This window comes from Pseudorca crassidens, chromosome 5 (assembly GCF_039906515.1).
Source record: "Pseudorca crassidens isolate mPseCra1 chromosome 5, mPseCra1.hap1, whole genome shotgun sequence".
Taxonomy (NCBI): domain Eukaryota; kingdom Metazoa; phylum Chordata; class Mammalia; order Artiodactyla; family Delphinidae; genus Pseudorca; species Pseudorca crassidens.
In genome coordinates this window covers 93,346,900-93,368,226 of record NC_090300.1, presented here as the reverse complement: position 1 = coordinate 93,368,226, position 21,327 = coordinate 93,346,900, and the positions used below count along the sequence as shown (strand labels likewise).

Below are 21,327 nucleotides of genomic sequence, written 5' to 3'. Positions count from 1 at the left end.
CAGTGGTTAAGAATCCACCTTCCAATGCAGGGGACGTGGGTTCGATCCCTGGTCGGGGAACTAAGATCCAACATGCTGCAGGGCAACTAAGCCCACGCACCGTGAGCCTGTGTGCCACAACCAGTTGAGCCTGTGTGCCACAACTAGAGAGAAGCCTGTACACTGCAACGAAAGATCCCACATACCACAATGAAGATCCCGCTTGCTGCAACTAAGACCTGATGCAGCCAAATAAATAAATAAAATTAAAAAAAAAGAATGACAGATGATGTTTAAAAACAAGATTGTATTGGGTTTTGAAAGACTGGGTAAAAATACGTGATAATATATAGTTCTGGTGTTTCCCAGTGGTTGCTAGACCTATGTGTGCAAAATTATCTTTACTAACTTAATAAATAAAAATACATTTGACCCTTGAACAATGTGGGTGTGAGAGGGACCGACCCCTTGTGCAGTCGAAAATCCATATATAACTTGACTCCCCCAAAACTTGACTACTAATAGCCAACTGTTGACCGGAAGGCTTACTGATAAACACTCTGTGGACACGTTTTGTATGTTACATGTATTATATACAGTATTCTTACAATAAAGTAAGATAGAGAGAAGGAAATGTTATTAAGAAAATTATAAGGAATAGAAAATACCCTCACTATACTGTACTGTATTTAGTGATACCATAGGTTTATGTCATCTGTTTACAAGATGAATCATCTGTTAGTACCTACCTCATTATTATTTTTTTGTGTGGAGGCATTGAAACCTCTTGATTTATTCAGATTATTTAACATACAGTGATGCAACTGTGACCCCAAAGTGTGCAAGTTAAAGCCTTAAACTGCAGCTGAGAGGAGAGGACAGGAACGGTGCACCTGGGCACGGGGGTGAATCAGGGCCAGGGGTGGGGCGGCCTGAGGAGCAGGGCCTGGATAGTCCAGGGCCAGGGGAAGGGGGCAGAGACCTTCCTCTGGCCTAGGTCAGGAGCCCAGAAGTGCCACATGGCTGAGGGGGCAGCAGCCCAGGAAGGGGCCAGAGGCAGGGCCAGGAGAGCACCATTTCTGGGGTGGGGCTAGGGAGGGAGGTGCCCGACAGGAGAAGCCGGGGGGACCACCTGTCCCAGGGGTGGGAGCCGGGCTGGAGCAGGCTGCAATGAGAAAGACCTGAGGCAGGCGCAGGGCTTGAGAGCCCAGGCTGGCTGGGCTCAGGGGAACTGAAGAAGGAGGAACCTGGGGGGGCTCCCAGGGCAGCCCGGCCTGGGAGCAGTCCTGAACCTGTGGCGGAAGCCCAGAGAGGGGCCACAGAGCCTCAGGGCCTCCCCTCCTCTCTCCCTGGATAGGAGCTGAGGAACCAGTAGTGCAAATCTGTGGACGACTCAGTTATGGAGGGAGGCTGTGCCCAAAGAGGGACCCTGGGACACAAAGCCTCTGCCGCCTTGGCCTCCACCACCGTCCTCAGTACAGCCTCTTCTCATAAGAGTGCAGGCCGTGGACACCACCCTTCATCTGAGCTGACATGGTCTGCTTCTCAAACTTGAGCTCTCCTGAGTACATGGACCTCAGGACAGACAGGCTACGGGCACCAAAATCGTGGCAGCCGTGCTGGATCCCACTGTGAGGTCGGGCACGAACTTCTGAATGGAGCCTTTGTCCTGGATGGAGCGCGCGACGCCCTGCATGACCTTCACCTTATCTCCCTTGCTGAAGTAGCGCTTCTGGCTGCTGCTGCTCTTCTCCATGGCGTCCAGCGAGCTCATGCCCCGGTACTTCTTGAGCCTCACACCATCCGAGAAGAAGTACTCTCCAGGGGCCTCCATGGTTGTGGCGAGCAGCAAGCCCATCATCACTGTGGAAGCTCCAGGGGCCAGGGCCTTGACCACATGCCCCACGGTCTGGATGCCACCATCGGCTATGACTGGCACCCCGAAGCGCCGGGTGTACTCAGCCGCTTGTACGTGGCAGTGCCCTGGGGCCGACGACAGGCCATCACTTCTTCTTGGGTGATGCAGATGGAGCCACAGCCCACGCCCACACGCAGCCTGTCCACGCCAGCGTCAATCAGGTTCTTGGCCTGAGCTGCTGTCACATTTCCCCCAGTCACCTGGAGGTGGGGATACTTCTGCTTGATGTGGTGCACCATGGTGATCTGATACACAGAGTCCCCTTGGGATGAGTTCAGCACTATGACGTTGGCACTCGCCTGGGTGAGCAGGTCCAGGTGGTATTTGTCATCCTCATGGGTACCCATGGCCGCCCCACACAGCAGCTGCTTGTGGGAATCCTTGGAGGCCAGAGGGTAATCCTGGTTCTTCTTCAGGTCAGTGCGGGCAATGATGGCCACTAGCTCGTCTTGATCATTAACAATGGGCAGCTTCCTTCTCTTGCTGTGCTGCAGGATCTCATTTGCCTCTTTCAGTGTCATACCCACTAGAGCCACCACCAGCTCATTCCACGGTGTCATCACCTCACTGAGGAGGGTGTGTGGTCCTTCTCGGTGAGGGAGTCGATGTCTTGGGAGGTGACGACGCCCACCAGCTTGCTGGTGCCCGTCTCAGTGATGGGGATGCCGGAGAAGCCATGCTGGATCTTGGCCTCCAGCGCCTTGCCTACGGTGTGTGAGGGTCTCAGCACCACAGGGTCCGTGATGAAGCCCTGTTCAAACTCCTTGACCTTCCGACCTCGTTGGCCTGGAACTCTGGAGTGCAGTTTCGGTGAATGAAACCGATACCGCCCATCAGAGCCATTGCGATGGCCACGTCAGCCTCTGTCACAGTGTCCAGGGGGGAGGAGATGAGAGGCGTCTTCAGCATGATCTTCCAAGTCAGGGCTCAAATCAGGTCCACCTCATCAGCTGTGAAGTCTATGAATCCTCAGAGAATCAGTAAATCTCTGTGAAGAGAGGAAAGTGAATGTAACTGGGTGAGGAGGGGTCCCTGAAAAGGGAAGGGCCTGCCACGCCCGGGGAAGCATCACAGCCGGTGGGGAGAGGAGCAGAGCCTCTGAGCCCCGTGCCATGTCAGGACTGAACCACCCTCATGCCCCCTGCTAGCACCTTGTCGACTTTAGCCCCCATTATTGTCTTAAATGATACAAAAAACTGTAGATGTTATATGTACTACTAATGCTAGACATCAGAAATGAAATAAATTGGTATTCCCTGGTGGTCGAGTGGTCAGGACTCCGAGCTTCCACTGCAAGGGGCACTTTTTTGATCCCTGGTCGGAGAACTAAGATTAGGCATGCTGTGTGGCAGGACCAAAAAAAAACAATGAAAAAAAAAATAATGTGAAAAAGAAATTCATATTTATTTACAGGTATAATGATTCTTGCATTGATAACGAAGAAGCAGCTATATGATTGCTTTATGGTAGCCTAGTAATTTACACAGTTGCTTCATTGTAGCATAGCACATACACTAATGAATTAATAATCTGTAAGGGTTTATGTGCATAAGTTTTGATAAATTTTAACTTTTTAATAATGGATATGTGTATATTTTATGGCAGTAAATGATAAAATTGGCTAGTTCCTACATATATTTTATGCATTTGTGACATACTTAATTTTTTCTTAATTTTTTGATATTTTAGGCTATATAGTTTGTCTATGAATTTTTTTCAAATTGTCTCAAATCTCCAAGAAATTTTCCAATATATTTATTGAAAAAAATCTGTATATAAGTAGACCCATGCAGTTCAAACCTGGGTTGTTCAAGGTTCAGCTGTATTTGTGAGGAAGTGAGATTTATCAGAAACAAAGTTGATTTGCCTCCTCTAGATGCTCAGTTGATATGGAACGATTTAGCTCTGTGTGTGTGTGTGTGTGTGTGTGTGTGTGTGTGTGTGTGTGTGTATACACCATGTCTTATTTCTCTCATTTATAAAATTCTGGCTACTTTTATGTTTTAATGTAGCATGGTGTGGAAGAGGGCTGTACAATCGAATTTTCTATGATGATAGTAGCCACTAGGCTCCTGTGGCTATTGAACTGTGCCTAATGCAAAAGAGTAACAGAATTTTAAATTAAATTAAATGTTAATTAGTTTAAATCTGAATAGCCATCTGTGACTAATGGCTACTGTATTGGACAGTGCTGTTTTAGGCACTGACATACCAGCAATGCTCCCAATACAGTGAGAACTGCTAGGTTAACATGTATTGTAGGGGAATGGCTACTAAACACTGCTATTTCAGGTGTGAAACAGAAAAATTCTCTGCTCTCTTACCCCAAGATAAATATTACCTGTATCATTGATTTGATTAGTATCATGTGTTGTATCAACTCTTTCATTTTCTGTCTTTTCTCCGTAAGAATGGCTAGCCTTGACTTCACTGTATTTCTTCTTCATTTAGCACATGTTTATTGAGCACCTGTTATGTCTCGGTGCTGGGTGTGCAACGGTGAATAAGAATGATCAGGTCCCTGTTCCCACAGGGAAGGGTTAGCTTGTCTACTCCCTAATCTCAACCTTCCCCCTCCCCATGTCCCCAGCATCTGGGATAGTAACAACTGGACATACTGCTAAATGAACAAATAAAAGAATATTTCTGGATTATTCCTTTGAGATTCATTGTTTCTAGACTGTATGAGGAAGCTAATTGATCTTTTATGCTTCTACTGTCCTTTCGATTCTTCCTTTGTTCACTTTTCCCCTTCAGCCAATTGAGTGCTTTGGTAGGGCAGCCTTGTCCAAATTGAAGTGGCTGAAAATAAATAGAATTATCCTTCCATCATGCTATTTTTTCTTCTTTACCTCTTGGTCTTTTTTTCTTATTTTCCACATTAAATTTGAGATAAGAGTTGAGGAAGGGGACAGATGGCCAAGCAGAACACTCATGGGCAGGGTTGTGAGGTGTACAACTCCAGTCCTTCTCTCTCTAATTTACTCTTTTCCCTTCAAGCCATGGATACATGACTGACTTTTCCCTTCATGTTCCTTCTATTAGAAGACTGTTTCCCAATATTCCCAGCACTTGCCTCTTTCTACTCTAAAAAATTGTCTCACTTTCCTTTGAAGGACAGGTCAACATAAAAGAAAACTAAAAGTCAACCTTGAGGTCATTCATTATAAAGTTTACATTCTTTTTTTTTTTTTTTTTTTTTTGCAGTACGCGGGCCTCTCACTGCTGTGGCCTCTCCTGTTGCGGAGCACAGGCTCCGGACGCGCAGGCTCAGCGGCCATGGCTCACCGGGCCCAGCCGCTCCGCGGCATGTGGGATCTTCCCGCACCGGGGCACGAACCTGTGTCCCCTGCATCGGCAGGCGGACTCTCAACCACTGTGCCACCAGGCAAGGCCCCTAAAGTTTACATTCTTGATTGACCTCATACTCTTAAAACATTCCTCTAATCAACTTAACATTTTTAGTAAATGCCCTATAGGAGTTTTCTTCTGTACTTTTTTGACTTTGTGGTGATTATCAATGTAGATATTTAACAAGATCTGCAGGAAATCTATATTTGTTCCAATAGGAGCACCTTTATTTTGTTTGGATGAACAGTTGTTCTGTGGTGGTCAAATATACTCAAAATAACTATACCATCAAAAGTCAATCTCAAAAAAAAAAACCAAAAAACAAAACAAAACAAAAAGAAGTCAATCTTGGGCCTCCCTGGTGGCGCAGTGGTTGAGAGTCTGCCTGCCGATGGAGGGGATACGGGTTCGTGCCCCGGTCTGGGAAGGTCCCACATGCCGCGGAGCGGCTAGGCCCGTGAGCCATGGCCGCTGAGCCTGCGCGTCCGGAGCCTGTGCTCCGCAACGGGAGAGGCCACAACAGTGAGGGGCCCTCAAACCCAAAAAAAAAAAAAAAAAAGTCAATCTCGATTCCATTTAAAAATCAAATTTGAAACTGCAATCACATTTTTAATAACCTCACTCCAGAGGCTCTGTATTTTTTCGTGAGCGTGGAGATCTATCCAGGAGGTCGATCTCCTTACTGCATACCTGGTTTTGAATTGTTCGTAGGATTAGGAGGCCTTCAGTCATGTGCCAGAAAGCTAACTGCTTTCTTTCCTATTGCTTCTGTAACAAAGTATCCCAAACTCAGTGGCTTAAAGCAACACACATTTATTCTCTGTTCAGGAGGTCAGATGTCCAAAAATTAATCTTGGGCTAAAATCAAGGCATCAGGAGGCTTGCGTTCCTTCTGGATGCTCTTGGGGAGAATTGGTTTTATTGTCTTTTCTAGCTTCTAAAGGCTGACCACATTCCTTGGCTTGTGGCCCTGCATCAATCCTACCTCTGCCTCTGTTGTCATATCTCCTCTCTGATCCTGACCCTCCTGCCTTCCTCTTAAAAAGCCTTTGTGATTATGTTGGGCCCACATGCATAATCCAGGATAATCTCCCACTGTCAAGATGCTTAACTTAATCACATCTGAAAAATCACTTTTATCATGTAAAGCAACATATTCACAGGGATTAGGATGTGAGCATCCTTGGGAACTCATATTATGTTAACCATATCAACTCTAACTTAAAAAAAGAAAGGGCACATTTGCTGCAGAGCCTCATTTGTTCTTTTGACATGTCCCCATCCTTTTTTTTTTTTTTTTGTCCCCAACCTTTTGGGTAGCCATGACTCTGGATATCAGAGTTGTGTAAACGTTCTTTATTTTTTTTTTTAGTTTTTTTGGCTGCACCCCGTGGCTTGTGAGATGTTAGTTCCCCAACCAGAGATTGAACCTGGGCCTGGCAGTGAAAGTGCCGAGTCCTAACCACTGGACCACCAGAGAATTCCCAAGGTTCTTTAAATCATTAAGAGTGGCTGAAGGAACTGCAAACTTGGGTGCTAAGGTGCAAATTCAAACTAAGAAGGCTCTTGTTACTGATTTTCACCTTGTATTTAATGCAGACATTAGGAGAACATTTCTTTTGCTAAAGGACAGCTGCTTTTCCTTCTACAACTCCAAACTCTACATACTTCTTTTTAAATTTTTAAGGCTCAGCCTCATAGTCACTCAATCTCTTCCGATCCAAGTGGATGAAAGATACAGTGTCCCTTGTTTCCTTTCTCTCCCTCATCTTCCACATCCAATCTCTCAGAAATTTCTTTAATTTTTGCCTCCAAAATATGTATTGAATTTGGTCTATTCCTCCCATCCCTGCTGCCACCATCCTTGTCCAAGTGCCCATGATCTCTCAGCAGAGCTTCTAGAATAGTCTCCCAAAAGGCCTCTCTGCTTCCATAGTTGTCTATCTCCAATCCATTTCCAAAGAACAAGTATAGTGATTAAAAATTTAATATATGTATGTATGTGTACATATCTACATCTTTATATCTGGATGTGTGAATCTGGTTATGTCACTTTCCAACTTAAAACATTTTCCGAAGGTTTACTTTAGGGGAAAAAAACAATCTGAATCCTTTATAATAAACTACAGACTCCCTGCTTACCTCTTCAACCTTATCTCCTCATTCCTTGACTACCATGTCCCTATCAACCTGGATATCTTTAATGTTTCAGAGATGCCCAGCTGTCATCCACACTGGGGACATCTATTTGTACAGATGACTCTCTTTTCCTGAAGCTCTTTTACTTCCCGTTTTCAATGACTAACTCCTTTCCATCCCTTCAGTTTCAGTTCAAGTGATACCTGATCAGCACCACTTTCTAATACTTTCATTTGTGTTAAGTCCCCACTTTTCTGTCACTGAAATTCCCCCCATAGAAATTTTTACAGTTTGAAAATTTATATTTATTTATTAGTTATCTTGACTATTCTTTCTCTTTCTCATTGGCTTGTAAACTCTGAGAGGAGGGCACCACGTTTATTTTATTCCCAGAATGACCAGTGCTTAGCATGGTGCCTTGCATATGATAATTATTCAAGAAATATTTGTTGAAAAAATGAATTAAATATAGAATAAATATTTGGGTAACTGGTAAAACATCTTTTTACGACTTTATTTTTGTGAGTTGAGAATCACAATGTTCAAGCAAGATGTGTTGCTAACTGGGAGAGTGAGAAACCAGTTTAAAGGTATACAATGTAGTTCAAGGTACTTTTTTTGCAGTACGCGGGCCTCTCACTGTTGTGGCCTCTCCCGTTGCGGAGCACAGGCTCCGGACGCGCAGGCTCAGCGGCCATGGCTCATGGGCCCAGCCGCTCCGCGGCATGTGGGATCTTCCCAGACCGGGGCACGAACCCGTGTCCCCTGCATCGGCAGGCAGACTCTCAACCACTGTGCCACCAGGGAAGCCCCAAGGTACTTTTAAATTAAATATTAAACGCCACAACTTGTTTCACTTTGGTAGAAAACAGGCCAAGGAGTAAGAGTGTGTTTATAATTAAAATAACACCAAAAATAGCATTTTGATTAAAATTTGAGAAAGTTAAGATCTAAGGTATAACCAAAATGAAAGATATTCAAAATTCTTATAAGAAAATAAAAACAAAGCAAATAAATAACATAAGCAAGTAAAAGAAACAAAAGCAAAACCAAAAGCTCTCTATTAACAAAGGAGGATGGTAGTGGGGTGGGGAGCATTTCTTTTTCTCTAAAATTGTCAACTACTGCAAAAAAGCATGTTTACTAAAACTTTTTCAGGGCTATGTTAAGGATTCAATAATATTGAAAAACAATGACAAATGTGCTTATTTTGCTTTGGTCTCCTGATTATTTTAGTAGGGGTGATTTTTAGGGTATTATAAGTTGTCTTCAGGGAGGCAGTTAGAGGCCTGGGTGCTACTGGTATGTAATAGAAACAAATCCTTGTGTACGGAGGGAAAAACTTTACTATAGCTTAAGGTCAAACTAGAGCTGGAGTATAGATTGAAAAGCCCAGTTTATAACACCAAAAGTAGGGACTGTGTGCCATAATAATTGAACTTCTGACAAAATGAAAGTTACTTCAGGAGAGAAATATAGAGAAAGTTGACTTTATTCTTTAATAAATGTGAAACATAAAGCATATAAAACCTTAAATTCTGAGTATCATTTTAATGTTCAAAGACTATATAATATGTGTGTTTCTTCATGGAGTGTACATTTAATAGCTAAACATACTGAAATTCTTATGGAAATATTTATTTCTTACTAATTAAAAAATGCATTGGTCCATTGGTTTTATCCTATGGGTTCTTACTTTTTTTTTTTTATGGCATGAACTATCTTGGTGGCTCATTTTGTTTTGTTTTTTAACATCTTTGTTGGAGTATAATTGCTTTACAGTGGTGTGTTAGTTTCTGCATTATATCAAAGTGAATCAGCTATACATATACATATATCCCCATATCTCCTCCCTCTTGTGTCTCCCTCCCACCTTCCCTATCTGACCACTCTAGGTGGTCACAAAGCACTGAGCTGATCTCCCTGTGCTATGCAGCTGCTTCCCACTAGCTATCTATTTTACATTTGGCAGTGTATATATGTCCATGCCACTCTCTCACTTCGTCCCAGATTACCCTTCTACTCCCTGTGTCCTCAGGTCCATTCTGTATGTCTGCATCTTTATTACTGTCCTGCCCTTAGGTTCTTCAGAATGATTTTTTTTTAAATTTTAGAATTTAATTTACTTTTTTATACAGCAGGTTCTTATTAGTTATACATTTTACACACATCAGTGTATACATGTCAATCCCAATCTCCCAATTCATCACACCACCACCCGCCGCCACTTTCCCCCCTTGGTGTCGATACGTTTGTTCTCTACATCTGTGTCTATATTTTTGCCCTGCAAACGGGTTCATCTGTACGATTTTTCTAGGTTCCACATACATGTGTTAATATACGATATTTGCTTTTCTCTTTCTGACTTACTTCACTCTGTATGACAGTCTCTAGGCCCATCCACGTCTCTACAAATGCCCCAGTTTCATTCCCTTTTATGTCTGGGTAATATTCCATTGTATATATGTGCCACATCTTCTATATCCATTCATCTGTCGATGGACATTTAGGTTGCTTCCATGTCCTGGCTATTGTAAATAGAGCTGCAGTGAACATTGTGGTACATGACTCTTTTTGAAATATGGAATTCTCAGGGTATATGCCCAGTAGTGGGATTGCTGGGTTGTATGGTAGTTCTATTTTTAGTTTTTCAAGGAACATCCATACTGTTCTCCATAGTGACTATATCAATTTACATTCCCGCCAATGTTACAAGAGGGTACCCTTTTCTCCACACCCTCTCCAGCATTTATCGTTTGTAGATTTTTTGATGGTGGCCATTCTGACTGGTGTGAGGTGATACCTCATTGTAATTTTGATTTGCATTTCTCTAATGATTAGTGATGTTTAGCATTCTTTCATGTGTTTGTTGACAATCTGTATATCGTCTTTGGAGAAAGGTCTATTTAGGTTAACTGCCAATTTTTGGGTTGGGTCGTTTGTTTGTTTGATATTGAGCTGCATGAGTTGCTTGTAAATTTTGGAGATTAATCCTTTGTCAGTTGCTTCATTTGCAAATACTTTCTGCCATTCTGAGGGTTGTCTTTTCATCTTGTTTATGGTTCCCTTTGCTGTGCAAAAGCTTTTAAGTTTCATTAGTTCCCATTTGCTTATATATATATTTTTATATCCATTTTTCTAGGAGGTGGGTCAAAAAGGATCTTACTGTGATTTATGTCATGGAGTGTTCTGCCTATGTTTTCCTCTAAGAGTTTGTTAGTGTCTGGTCTTACATTTAGGTCTTTAATCCATTTTGAGTTTATTTTTGTGTATGGTGTTAGGGAGTGTTCTAATTTCCTTCTTTTACATGTAGCTGTCCAGTTTCCCCAGGACCACTTATTGAATAGGCTGTCTTTTCTCCATTGTATATTCTCGCCTCCTGTATCAAAGATAAAGTGACCATATGTGCGTGGGTTTATCTCTGGGCTTTCTATCCTGTTCCATTGATCTGTATTTCTGTTTTTGGGACAGTACCATACTGTCTGGATTACTGTAGCCTTGCTTTGTAGTCTGAAGTCAGGGAGCTTGATTCCTCCAGCTCTGTTTTTCTTTCTCAAGATTGCTTTGGCTATTCAGGGTCTTTTGTGTTTCCACCCAAATTGTGAAATTTTGTGTTCTAGTTCTGTGAAAAATGCCATTGGTAGTTTGATAGGTATTGCATTGACTCTGTAGATTGCTGTGGGTAGTATAGTCATTTTCACAATGTTGATTTTTCCAATCCAAGAACATGGTATTTCTCTCCATCTGTTTGTATCGTCTTCAGTTTCTTTCATCAGTGTCTTATAATTTTCTGCATACAAGTCTTTTGTCTCCTTAGGTAGGTTTATTCCTAGGTATTTTATTCTTTTTGATGCAATGGAAAAAGGGAGTGTTTCCTTAATTTCTCTTTCAGAGTTTTCATCATTAGTGTATAGGAATGCAAGAGATTTCTGTGCATTACTTTTCTATCCTGCAACTTTACCAAATTCATTGATTAGCTCTAGTAGTTTTCTGGTAGCAATTTTAGGTTTCTCTATGTATTGTGTAATGTCATCTGCAAAAAGTGACAGCTTTACTTCTTCTTTTCCGATTTGGATTCCTTTTATTTCTTTTTCTTCTCTGATTGCTGTGGCTAAAACTTCCAAAGCAATGTTGAATAATAATGGTGAGAGAGGACAACCTTGTCTTTTTCCTGATCCTAGAGGAAATGATTTCAATTTTTCACCATTGAGAATGATTCTGGCTGTGGGTTTGTCATATATGGCCTTTATTATGTTGAGGTAAATTCCCTCTATGACTACTTTCCAGAGGGTTTTTACAATAATTGGGTGTTGAATTTTGTTGAAAGTTTTTTCTGCATCTGTTGAGATGATCATATGGTTTTTCTCCTTCAACTTGTTAATATGGTTTATGATATTGATTGTTTTGGGTATATTGAGGAATCCTTGCCTCCTGGGATAAACCCCACTTGATTATGGTGTATGATCCTTATAATGTGCTGTTGGATTCTGTTTGCTAGTATTTTGTTGAGGATTTTTGCATCTATGTTCATCAGTGATATTCGCCTGTAGTTTTCTTTCTTTGTGACACCTTTGTCTGGTTTTGGGATCTGGGTGTTGGTGGCCTCGTAGAATGAGTTTGGGAGTGTTCCTCCCTCTGTTATATTTTGGATGAGTTTGAGAAGGATAGGTGTTAGCTCTTCTCTAAATGTTTGATAGAATTCATCTGTAAAGCCATCTGGTCCTGGACTTTTGTTTGTTGGAAGATTTTTAATCACAGTTTCCATTTCAGTGCTTGTGATTGGTCTGTTTATATTTTCTATTTCTTCCTGGTTCAGTCTTGGAAGGTTGTGCTTTTCTAAGAATTTGTCCATTTCTTCCAGGTTGTCCATTTTATTGGCATATAGTTGCTTGTAGTAATCTCTCATGATCCTTTGTATTTCTGCAGTGTCAGTTGTCCCTTCTCCTTTTTCATTTCTAATGCTATTGATTTGATTTTTCTTCCTTTTTTTCTTGATGAGTCTGGCTAATGGTTTATCAATTTTGTTTATCTTCTCTAAGATCCAGGTTTCAGTTTTATTGATCTTTGCTATCATTTCCTTCATTTCTTTTTCATTTATTTCTGTTCTGATCTTTATGATTTCTTTCCTTCTGCTAACTTTGGGTTTTTTTTTTCTTGTTTCTCTAATTGCTTTAGATGTAAAGTTAGGTTGTTTATTTGAGATATTTCTTGTTCCTTGAGGTAGGATTGTATTGCTATAATCTTCCATCTTAGAACTGCTTTTGTTGCATCTCATATGTTTTGGGTCATCATGTTTTCGTTGTCTTTTGTTTCTAGGTATTTTTTGATTTCCTCTTTGATTTCTTCAGTGATCTCTTGGTTATTTAGTAGTGTATTGTTTAGCCTCCATGTGTTTGTATTTTTTACAGATTTTTTCCTGTAAGTGTTATCTTGTCTGTAAGCTTTGTGGTCGGAAAAGATACTTGATTGGGACATCCCTGTTGACCCAGTGGTTAAGAATCTGCCTGCCAATGCAGGGGGCATGGTTTCAATCCCTGGTCTGGGAAGATCCCACATGCCACAGAGAAACTAAGCCCTTGCACCACAACTACTTAGCCTGCGTGATGCAACTACTGAAGCCCATGAACCTAGAGCCCATGCTCCACACCAAGAGAAGCCACTTCAGTGAGTAGCCTGCGCACCACAACGAAGAGTAGCCTCTGCCATCCACAACCAGAGAAAACCCACGCACGTCAATGAAGAACCAATGTAGGCAAAAATAAATAAATAAATTTATTAAAAAAAAATATATATATATACTTGATACAATTTCAACTTTCTTAATTTTACCAAGGCTTGATTTGTGACCCAAGATATGATCTGTCCTGGAGAATGTTCCATGAGCACCTGAGAAGAATGTGTATTCTACTGTTTTTGGTAGGAATATCCTATAAATATCAATTAAGTCCATCTTGTTTAATGTGTCATTTAAAGCTTGTGTTTCCTTATTTATTTTCATTTTGGATGATCTGTCCATTGGTGAAAGTGGGGTGTTAAAGTCCCCTATTAAGATTGTGTTACTGTCGATTTCCCCTTGTATGGTTGTCAGTATTTGCCTTATGTTATTGAGGTGCTCCTATGTTGGGTGCATAAATATTTACAATTGTTTTATCATCTTCTTGGATCGATCCCTTGATCATTATGTAGTGTCCTTCTTTTTCTCTTCTAATAGTCTTTATTTTAAAGTCTATTTTGTCTTATATGAGAATTGCTACTCTAGCTGTGTTTTGATTTCCATTTGCATGGAATATCTTTTTCCATCACCTCACTTTCAGTTTGTATGTGTCCCTAGGTCTGAAGTGGGCCTCTTGTAGACAGCATATATATGGGTCTTGTTTTTGTATCCATTCAGCCAGTCTGTGTCTTTTGGGTGAAGCATTTAATCCATTTACATTTAAGGTAGTTATCAATATGTATGTTCCTTTTACCATTTTCTTAATTGTTTTGGGTTTTATTTATTGTAGGTGTTTTACTTCTCTTGTTATTGTAGGTCTTTGGGTTTGTTATTGTAAGTCTTGTAGGCCTAGAGAAATTCCTTTAGCCTTTGTTGTAAAGCTGGTTTGATGATGTTTAATTCTCTTAGCTTTCACTTGTCTGTAAAGGTTTTAATTTCTCCTTCGAATCTGAATGAGATCCTTGCTGGGTAGAGTAATCTTGGTTGTAGGTTTTCCCCTTTTATCACTTTAAATATGTCCTGCCACTGCCTTCTGGCTTGCAGAGCTTCTGTTGAAAGATCAGCTCTTTACCTTATGGGGATTCCCTTGTATGTTATTTGTTGTTTTCCCTGGCTGCTTTTAATATATTTTCTTTGTATTTAATTTTTGATAGTTCGAATAATATGGGTCTTGGTGTGTCTCTCCTCGGATTTATCCTGTATGGGACTCTGTGCGCTTCCTGGACTTGATTGACTATTTCCTTTCCCATATTAGGGAAGTTTTCAACTATAATCTCTTCAAATATTTTCTCAGTCCCTTTCTTTTTCTCTTCTTCTTCTGGGACCCCTATAATTCGAATGTTGGTACGTTTATTGTTGTCCAGAAGTCTCTGAGACTGTCCTCAATTCTTTTCATTCTTTTTTCTTTATTCTGCTCTGTGGTAGTTATTTCCACTATTTTATCTTACAGGTCACTTATCCGTTCTTCTGCCTCAGTTATTCTGCTATTGATTTCTTCTAGAGAATTTTTAATTTCTTTCATTGTGTTGTTCATCATTGTCTGTTTGCTCTTTAGTTCTTCTAGGTCCTTGTTAAACGTTTCTTCTGTTTTGTCTATTCTATTTCCAAGATTTTGGATCAACTGTACTATCATTACTCTGAATTCTTTCTCAGGTAGGCTGCCTATTTCTTCTTCATTTGTTTGGTCTGGTGGGTTTTTACCTTGATCCTTCATCTGTAGTGTGTTTCTCTGCCTTCTCATTTTGCTTAACTTACTGTGTTTGGGGTTTCCTTTTTGCAGGCTGCAGGTTCATAGTTCCCGTTCTTTTTGGTGTCTGCCCCCACTGGGTAAGGTTGGTTCAGTGTGTTGTGTAGGCTTCCTGGTGGAGGGGACTGGTGCCTGTGTTCTGGTGGATGAGCCTGGATCTTGTCTTTGTGGTGGGCAAGACCATGTCCGGTGGTGTGTTTTGGGGGTCTGTGACCTTATTATGCTTCAGGCAGCCTCTCTGCTAATGGGTGGGGTTGTGTTCCTGTCTTGCTAGTTGTTTGGCATAGGGTGTCGAGCACTGTATCTTGCTGGTTGTCGAGTGGAGCTGGGTCTTTGCGTTGCAATGGAAATCTCTGGGAGAACTTTTGCCGTTTGATATTATGTGGAACCAGGAGGTCTCCGGTGGACCAGTGTCCTGAACACAGCTCTCTCACCTCAGAGGCACATGTGTGACACCCAGCTGGAGCACCAAGACCCTGCCAGCCACATGGCTCAGAAGAAAAGGGAGAAAAAAAAAAGACCGAAAAAAATAATAAAATAAAGTTATTAAAATAATAAATATGTATATTATTAAAAAAATTTAAAAGTCATAAAAAAGAGAAAGAAAGAAAGAAGAGAGCTACCAAACCAATAAACAAATCCACCAATGATAACAAGTGCTAAAAACTATGCTAAAATAAAAAACCAAAAAAAACAGACAGAACTCTAGGACAAATGGTAAAAGCAAAGCTATACAGACAAAATCACACACTCACAAAAAGAGAAAAATGAAAAAAAATATATATATTAAAAAAAGGAAGAGGGTAACCAAATCAATAAACAAATCTACCAGTGATAATAAACTGTAAACACTAAACTAAGATAACCAAAAACCAGAAACAAATTAGATGCAGAAAGCAAACCCCAAGCCTACAGTTCCTCCAAAGCCCACCGCCTCAGTTTTGGAATGATTCATTGTCTTTTCAGGTATTCCAGAGATGCAGGGTACGTCAAGTGTCAAGTTGATTGTGGAGATTTAATCTGCTGCTCCTGAGGCTGCTGGGAGAGATTTCCCTTTCTCTTCTTTGTTAGCACAGCTCCTGGGGTTCAGCTTTGGATTTGGCCCTGCGTCTGCATGTAGGTCGCCTGAGGGTATCTGTTCTTCTCTCAGACAGGACGGGGTTAAAGTAGCAGCTGGGCTTCCCTGGTTGCGCAGTGGTTGAGAGTCCGCCTGCCGATGCAGTGGATGCGGGTTTGTGCCCTGGTCTGGGAAGATCCCACATGCCGCGGAGCGGCTAGGCCCGTGAGCCATGGCCGCTGAGCCTGCGCATCCGGAGCCTGTGCTCCACAACGGGAGAAAGTAGCAGCTGATTAGGGGGCTCTGGCTCACTCAGGCCGGGGGAGGGAGCGGTTTGGAATGCGGGGCAAGCCAGCTGCTGTAGAGGCCGGCATGATGTTGCACCAGCCTGAGGAGCACCGTGTGTTCTCCTGGGGAAGTTGTCCCTGGATCACAGGACCCTTGCAGTGGCGGGCTGCACAGGCTCCCAGGAGGGGAGGTGTGGATAGTGACCTGTGCTTGAACACAGGTTTCTTGGTGGCTGCAGCAGCAGCCTTAATGTCTCATGCCTGTCTCTGGTGTCCGCACTGATAGCCGTGGCTCACGCCTATCCCTGGATCTCCTTTAAGCGTTGCTATTAATCCCCTCTCCTTGCGCACCCTGAATCAATGGTCTCTTGCCTCTTCTGCAGGTCCAGACCTTCTCCCGGACTCCCTCCTGGCTAGCTGTGGTGCACTAGCCCCCTTCAGGCTGTGTTCACACAGCCAACCCCAGTCTTCTCCCTGGGATCTGACCTCCGAAGCCAGAGCCTCAGCTCTCAGACCCCGTCCGTCCCGGTGGGTGAGTAGACAAGCCTCTCGGGCTGGTGAGTGCTGGTCGTCACTGATCCTCTGTGCAGGAATCTCTCAGCTTTGCCCTCTGCACCCCTGTTGCTGTGCTCTCTTCCGTGGCTCCGAAGCTTCTCCCCTGCCACACCCCATGTCTGCCAGTGAAGGGGCTTCCTAGTGTGTGGGAACTTTTCCTCCTTCACAGCTCCCTCCCAGAGGGGCAGATCCTGTCCCTGTTCTTTTGTCTCTGTTTTTTCTTTCTTCTTTTGCCCTACCCAGATACGTGGTGTTTTTTTGCCTTTTGGGCTGTTTGATTTCTTCTGTACAGTAGGTGTTCTGTAGTAGTTGTTCCACATGTAGATGTATTTCTGCTGTATTTGTGGGGAGGAAGGTGGTCTCCACATCTTACTCCTCTGCCATCTTGAAGGTCTGCCAGTTCTCACACTTTTAATTAAACTATTTTTGATATATTTGAATTAACAATAGTACAATGAACATCAAAGAAATGAATAACTCTGAATCAGTAGGTAAAGAAAGAGGCAACAAGTTCAATATTCCGGTTTCTTCAACAGAGTGATTTTTTTCTTTCTCTGCGGGGATTTTCTAAAGACAGAGTATTAATGGGCTGCAGGCTAATTGTTGGGAAATACTCTTGTTGCGTAGCTGCAAAGATCAGAGACCCGAGTGTAAATAGGCCTGGGTTCATTATGCTGCTGGGGGGCAGTGGCAGGTTCTGAGAGAGGACACTAATGCCTTCAAGGAGATGTTCTTATCAGAGTAGTGGGACCTGGGTCTACAGTCAGGCCAAGAGGCTGCATTAATTCTATACAAGGTCCTATACAAGATCAGCTACTGAATGAAGAAGAAATAAATACAGTGAGAATTTAAAAGAGGACCTAAGGGAATATTCTTTCAAATAGGTGCTGTGACTTCCAAAGAAATCTTAAAATCTGATGAAGACTGATTTTTTTTTCCTTGCATGTTTGTATGGCTTTAAACTTTCTATAACTTTGGATAAGTGAAATCAAGCTAGGCAGCAGACCTTGTAGTTTTGATATGAAATGAAGAATTCTCATTCACTACATTTGACTAAGAGCTCAGTCCATTGCAATTACATGTAAAACTTGCAATGAGCTTAAGTCCCAGGCCTTCCTTTCACTAGCCTAGGAATCTTGGACTAATCACTTTATCTCTCTTGGCTGCAGTTTCCTCATATGCAAAATGGAGTAATGGAGTAGGGGAGAAGAAAGCAAATTTTGATCTAGAGAATAAACTAAGTATTTTAGAGCTCTAAAACCCTGTGACTGTGTAAACAGAAAACAGAACTGCTCCTTGCATCAATTCTTAGTTGAAGTAGCTGTTATTTCCTGTTGTAAAATTGGGACAGTGTCTAGTTGCACTGTAGGTGTTAGCATCTATGTAATGTACGTCAGTCTTCATACAGCATCTAGCATATAGTACATGCTAAAAAATTATGGTTATGATTATTACTCACATTTTATTATCATTACCAATGTGGGGAAATTTTGCATCTTCAGAGGACTATAAAAAATATTTGTACTTGGCAAATTATGTAGCAGAGAACTTGTGCTTTGTGAAAGAAATTTCCATTATAAATAAAATACTCAGACACATTTCTCCAAGGTTCATTTGGGGAAACACTCACAAGACCCTCTCACACAAACATACAGATATCCAACAAGCCCATAAAAATATACTAAATCAAATTTTAGAAAAAGCATATTTAATCTGTATCTATCTATCTGTATACCCATAAGTACATGCACAATATATGCAGCATCCGCACTACACATATTGTCTCTATTGGGGTTTGCAATCTATCAGCCAAATCTAGTCTCCACCTATTTTTGTAAATAAAGTTTTATTGCAACACAACCAAGCTCCTTTGCTTATGTTTTATCTATGGTTGCCTTTGCACAACAGTAGCCGAGTTGAGTAGGTGCCATGAAGAATGCGTAGCCCTCAAATCCTAAACTAGTTACGATCTGGCTCTTTACAGAAAAGTTTGCTGATCACTGATATACTATATGTATATATACATGTATGCATATATGTCTGTGTATCATATCTATACATGTATAAAGATATATAAATATATAGATTCATATTTAAATAAACATACATATTTTAACAACAGTACTTATATGCACATACATACAGAGAGGGAGAAAAGGCAATAATTAGCATTTATTTATCATTTACCTGGTGCCAAGAATTTTTCATGTTTAAGGTTATGTAATTCTCATAACATATTTATGAGATAGTTAAAATTATATATTTTTGTAGAGAGAGGAAACTGAGGTTCAGGGAGATGAAGTGACGTATCGAAGATTATGCAGCCAGTAAATAGCAGAGTGGTGACTTAAACTCATGCAGTGTGACCTAAAGATCCAGCTTGCTTAGACCAAATGATGGTGCAGCTTCATACAGGCCCTTACTGCATGAAGTCGCATGTGGAAAGGGGGCCATGGGATTTAAAGCTTCTTAGCCACAAGTATGACTTACGGTGGAGGAGGGGGTGTTTTGCTGTCCAAGTCATTGAGAAAGGTGTGTGTGTGTGTTCTGGGGAGTGTGCTGTGATCACTCAGAACTCCTGGAAAGTCACCTTTTGTTTGCTTTAAAAGGAAGGTAGGGCTTCCCTGGTGGCACAGTGTGAGAGCCTGCCTGCCAAAGCAGGAGACACCGGTTCAAACCCTGGTCCGGGAAGATCCCACATGCCACGAAGCAGCTGGGCCCATGCACCACAGCTGCTGAGCCCGCGCTCTGGAGCCCACAAGCCACAACTACTGAGCCCTGTGTGCTACAACTACTGAAGCCCACATGCCTAGGGCCCGTGCTCCGCAACAAGAGAAGCCACCGCAATGAGAAGCCCGTGCACCGCACGAAGAGTAGCCCCTGCTCGCCGCAACTAGAGAAAGCCCATGCGTAGCAATGAAGACCCAGTGCAGCCAAAAATAAATAAGTAAATTAATTAATTTAAAAAAAAGGGAAGGTACATTTCAAGCTTCTCTGTGGTTGGTGTGAGTTTGCTCCAGCACATAAACATGTAAGCATCTGTGATCACATGGAAACTGTTAGTTTATTAAGGTGACACTGAAAGTGGCAGGAAGCTAATGACTTTTTATAAGAATTATAGGCAATTCTGCCCAGTTACGTTCTTATATTTTGAAAATAATTTTTAGAATTTCTGCCACCATGTAACGTTAACTATGTGTCACCTTTTCAGTAATTTATACGATGAGCAGAAGTTTACAAATTGAACATTTTACTGAGTCTGTCCGAAGGACAAACTTTTGATAGAATCTGCTTTTATATTCCAAAATTTGTAGTTAGCCATGGGCACATGGCTCTTTCAAAGTTCTATCACTAGACTCATAAACATTGCATCAGAGAAGAAAAAAATTTGAGCATTTGTATTTACAATGAAATATCTAAGTAAGAGTTTAAAATGAACTAGTATTTTATTAACAGTGCTAAGAGATACTAGATTTGTGCATATTAGTCTGCGTAGGGATAATTACTTTTTATAAGTCCCAGTCAGTGGCCCTAGTTTTGGTGTACATATTTGTAAACCTGGTGTCTTCTTTTGTGCAGCCTATAGTATAAATAATTTAAAAAACTCTGAACCAGGTCAACTCTGTGAGTGTCTCATGGTTTAGTGCCCCTTAATTATCAAGATCAATCAATAAGTATATATCTTATAGCTATAATTGCAACTTAAAAGCATGATAACAGCTTTATTACAAATGCAATTAGAGAATTGAGGAGATTGGCGCTTACAAACATCTCTTTCATGGATCTTGAGATTTAAGCTAATTCTTAGTATGAATTATACTCAGTGTGTGGGTGCTTAAACACATTCATATTCTTGCGGTTGGTAAAAAATTACCAATAAAATGGTATATTTAAAAAACGTGTGAGTTTTTACTTCAGTGTGCAAAAACAAATATAGGTCGTTCCTTGGATCCGCCTTTTTCAGGAAGTTCACTGGGACTTTGTATGTGTGGAGACAGCATCCAGCCAAAAGCAAAATTGTCTTTGAAGCTCATGTTGGGAATCTTTTTTTATTTTTTTTGCGGTACGCGGGCCTCTCTGTTGCAGCCTCTCCCATTGCGGAGCACAGGCTCCGGACGCGCAGGCTCAGCGGCCATGGCTCACGGGCCCAGCCGCTCCGCGGCATGTGGGATCTTCCCGGACCGGGGCACGAACCCGTGTCCCCTATATCGGCAGGCGGACTCTCAACCACTGCGCCACCAGGGAAGCCCTGTTGGGAATCTTAAGTGCAATATTTATTGCTTTCTAAGGCCTAAAATTTATATGTAGGTATACTGTCATGAAACCTTATTTGATATTCAAATGTTCACTTTATATCTTCCACTCACCCCCAGGACTGTTTCTAATATCAACACAGCCTTTTTATGTGTTTTCTGGTTTTGTTTTTAATACCACTATTGGCAAATACACTTTAACACTGGCAAATAATCATCATGGGAGAGTTATTTATGCTCCTAGAGATATAATAATTAAAAAAATATTTTTGAAGGGTTTACATCCATACTTTGGTATGTCTCAAGCTTCAATTTCGAGAAGAATAAA

The 21,327-nt window shown here is 41.5% G+C and overlaps 1 pseudogene; it reads right to left on the bottom strand.

The window, feature by feature from the left end:
- Positions 1-1,377: 1,377 nt before the first annotated feature.
- LOC137224297 (inosine-5'-monophosphate dehydrogenase 1-like) lies at positions 1,378-16,278 on the bottom strand (annotated as a pseudogene).
- Between the last annotated feature and the right edge of the window lie 5,049 nt (positions 16,279-21,327).